The sequence below is a fragment of the Triticum urartu genome, chromosome 2, assembly GCF_003073215.2.
Source record: "Triticum urartu cultivar G1812 chromosome 2, Tu2.1, whole genome shotgun sequence".
In the NCBI taxonomy this organism is placed as follows: domain Eukaryota; kingdom Viridiplantae; phylum Streptophyta; class Magnoliopsida; order Poales; family Poaceae; genus Triticum; species Triticum urartu.
Genome location: NC_053023.1, coordinates 707195135 through 707199545, shown reverse-complemented (window position 1 = coordinate 707199545; position 4411 = coordinate 707195135). Strand labels below are relative to the sequence as shown.

The window sequence follows — 4411 nt, the reverse complement described above, 5'->3', positions numbered from 1 at the left end:
GCATGGCTTCATCATCACCGAGGGCCTCTATAAAGCTTCATGACGGGTAAAGGTGGAATTAATTCTTCTGCGTAAGGCGCTATATATCCCATCACCGAGATATCATGCTGGTTTTCAACAAGGAGGGACCAAGCAACAGTTATCTCCACTTCACAATCACCAAGACGACATCTTTCTCGACTTATGCTGCTGTCTTCAGCTTTGAAGACGACACTTCCACTGATTTTCCGGCCTGTATGAGAATTTCAAGTCTTCCTCTTGATTTTACGGATACAGCTTGCCTTGACAGATCTAGATAACCACCCACAGGCACTGTCCCAGCTTGTGAACCAAGCAGCAAAACACGCCCAGATGGGCACTTGACACTGCCTTCAGTTTTACCTTCAGGTAGAACGGGGCAAGCGACCTTGATGCCATTGCCACAACGCAATGGGCCCTTTACAACACGAGCACCGACGATAGTGGCTTGGACTGACTGTTCAAGATGCTCACAGCATAACTCTATTGAACAAAGGCCCTGGAGAAGACGCGTAGAAATAACATCACCACTACCAAGATCATCTTCGTCATAAACGAAGGCTTTACTGATCAATGTTCTATCATTAGACTCCACTGTGTCCTTTAGTGTTAGGTGGACTTCAATAGTAACATTGTTCTCCAATATGCCACCAGACATAATTGCACGAGAAGGGCCAGTCAAGTGCAAAAAAGAATCCTGCAAACATCAGTATTCTCCATTAACTTGTTAACAAATATGCAAGGAATAAGAAAAGGAACAGGTGCATACCTTTCTCGTGAGGATTTGGCAGTCATCCCTAGCGCGAAGGAAGAGAATGTTGCGACGATAGTCGACAACATCTCGTGCAGCGACTACACCGTATACCTTCAGTGGCCACTCAAGGGCATAGCCTTCTGTTTCTGTGACTTTAATAGAGTAGACCTGCATAGTCCTCCCGACTTGAGCACCCAGTTGGGTGTGGCCTGGTATGTAGTGGGTAAAGAGCAAGGGGCTCAATACCGCTGCATGCAACCAAGTGAAGTATGTGTTAGAAATCTAACGTGAACTAACTAAAGAGTGCACAGATTGCTTTTACTATACATTCAAGAAGAATAAAGAAGAGTCAATCTGAGTAGAGTAAATCCCTATGCTTACAGAACGAATTCGCTTGCTTGAGACATGCAGTAAGTGGAAGAAGAAAAGCATACTAACTACGACCATATCACTAGCACATTTACTCACTTGGGTCTTCAAAGCTGCCAAAGTTGCTGCAACTAAATTCCCAGTTTTCACGGTGGGCATTGAAATAGAACTCCTCAGCCTTCTTCTCCTCCTCATACTCATTCACAACCTTCCTATCCTTATCCCCGTCCTCTATCTCCTTGTGTTCCCTTATCGATCCCATTGCCGATGTCAAATCTGGCACCCATTGACAAAGCCGGTTGAAAACTGCAGAGATAAACTTCAGTGTGGAGCAATAGCATGCGAAGGGCTCATGAATAAGCATGCATATCGCTAGAAATTTTGCTTCTGTTGAGACTAGCTGGCCCATGTTGTCCCACAACTCATCAAACTGCCTGGAGAGCAAATGTAATTTGAAGCCGACCATCGGCACCACCCCTGCCGCCTCGGTCTCTACCTCCTCCTCAATCATGTTTCTGACAGATCTGGCTACAGACATTGAGAAATTGACCAGCGGCTCCATGAACTGCTTGGAGACCAATTTGCCCCCGTCACCAATCTTGCTCAGTGTCTTCAACATTCTGCCTTCGTTGCCAATCCTCAACAATTCAACATCGCCACTCCTTCCCTGCAAAGGCTTCTCCTCCCGGGCCTGGACCCAGCGGATACTCTCCTGCATTAAGATTCCAGCCTTACATACCTCCTCACTTAACATGGACCCGCCAGTCCTTTCCTTTGAATATCGTCCGGTCACCATCCCACTGTCCTCACGACTGTCACCTGACTGTAGCATCGTCGAGGGAATGAGGGACCAAGCAACAGTAATCTCAACCTTAGAGCCATCAGGGAGGTAACATTCACCTTTACTTATGTTGCATTTTTCGGGTGTGAAGAGGAATTGCGCAGCAATCTCAGCATTTTGTGATGGTGATTCAGCCATTATGAGGACTTGCAGCTTTCCTTTTAACTCCACAGAAACTACACATCTTGCCAGACTAAGGTAGCCATTACTAGTCAGAGACATTCTTCCACCTTCCGAATCAAGCAGCAAGACTTCCCTAGATGGAAGCCCAGCGATATCTTCATTACCATCCTGAGGCAGTGAAGAGCAAATAACTCGGCCACCATATGGAAAAGGCAATGATTCCTGTTTGGGTGTAACAAACACACCCATGATAGTGGCCTGGACCGACTGTTTAAGTTGCTCATAGCATAACTCCACTGTGCACAAACTGTTTTTCAGGAGATAGGTACCAGAACTGTCACCATTGTAAAAGCCGAATGTACTGATCAATGTTGTATCTTCAGATTTTGTTGCGCCCTTTACTTTTAGTTGGATTTCGATGTAAACAGTATCCGTCGACACAATTGCACGAACCGGGCCAGTCAAGCGCAAAAATGAATCCTGCAAGCATCATCATTTGCCATAATCAACAAGGATGCAGGCAACAAACAAAGGATCAAGAACACGAAAATACCATACATACATTTTCTTCAAGGATTTGGCAATGTGTTCTTGAACGAAGAAATAGAGGGTTGCGATGACGGTCCACAGCATCTCGGACTGCGACCACTCCATACACCTCCAGTGGCAATGTGAGCTCTTTTGCTGTTGAGATTTTGATGGAGTGGATCTGCAAGGTACTCCCGGCGACAGCTTCACTCGGGATGCGGCTTGCTGTGCAATGTGTAAAGAGCATGGGGCTCAATAATGCTGCATCCAAGTTAAGTATGAGTTAAAGATTGAACATGAAGTAACTATATAGCGGCCAGAATCCTTTTACGCATACAAGAAGAATAAACTAGAATCAATATGGTACTACAAGTGGAGTAAATTCCAACTTTTAAGGAATCAGCTTGCTTGAGACATGCAGTAAGTATAAAGAAGAAAACTACTCCACTTGAAGTATGCAGCTTGCTTGAGACATGGAGTAACTAAGAGTAGATAAGTAGGAGCATGCACGTTTTACTCACTCTGGTCTTCGAAGCTGCGGTCATTGCCCCATAAACGTTCCCAGCAGCGGCGGTAGGAAGCGAATCTCTTCTCCTCCATCTCCATGGAAACTTCTTGGTCTCCACGACCTTCTCCGGCGATTCCTTCCCTACCGCTCTCCTCCTCCTCCTCCTCCTTCAACTCCTCCATGGCTAACAAGAAGGATTCCGATTTCAGCTTGATGATTGTTGACTTCACTTTGGAGTCGAAGTCTGGGTCCATTCGCTGGAGCATACTGACACGTTCAGAGATCCACTGCAATTTGCAGATACGGCCTAGGTACGGCTCGGAGATAAACTTGATCATGGTGCTCCTTATATCTTTGTTTTCCGGCGAGAACGATCTCAGCAACTTGCACATCTCGTGCCGCAGCTCGTCGATCTGCTTGGAGAACAACTGCAGTCTGAAGCCGAAGCTCAGCGCCGCCAGTGCCTCTTTCCGGGTCTCCTCTGCTTCGAGCACTGAAGAGACGTCGCCGACCTTTGCTTCGAATTCCGGCATGATGTCGCTAACCAATCTGTGCACGGTCTCCTCCAGGATGAACACCGAGTTCTCGTCGGAGTCGCCGGTGGTCCTCCACTCGGTCTCGACTGCGGCGGCAAGATGCAGGGACTCGCCGCTGCTCCTTCCCGTCGAAAGCTCCCCTCCGGTTTCCATCTCGTCGTCCTCGTCGCGAATCTTGCTCTGGGGCTCCATCGATTCCCCTTTATTGCCGATCCAACCGGCGGACTGCAACGCGCGGATCCTCTCCTACATGCAGATTGCGGCCTGATAGAGCTCCTTGCTTAACTCGGACTCGCCACTCCCTGTCTTCGAACTCCCAGCGGTCGTCATCTCACTGCCCTCACCGCCGTCCTTTCTTCTCCGGCTGCCGCCGCCGCCGCCGCCGCTATTTTCCTTTTTTGGGGGGAGAACACGCTATTTTCCTTCTTTTTTTTTTGAGCAACACACGATATTTTCCTTCGTTGGGGGGAAGGCAGAGGACCCAACTCTCCGCTCAGCCCGGCCCAGTAGAATCGCAGGCGCACCGGACCTCAAAGCCTTATTCGGCACGGTCCACTAACAGCACAATGTTTTTTCATCACAAACTCCAAATTTATATTGACTTTGTAATAATTTTACAATTTAGTTAGAAAATGAAATTATTGCTGTAAAGAATAATGTTCATGCATAACAAAAAACTAAATTCATGTATCTGAAAAATGCTCATGCATTCGAGACAAGATCATGTGATAATT

General features: G+C 47.2%; 1 pseudogene; it reads right to left on the bottom strand.

Moving 5' to 3' along the window:
- Window positions 1-4087, bottom strand: LOC125539957 (annotated as a pseudogene).
- Window positions 4088-4411: the final 324 nt, after the last annotated feature.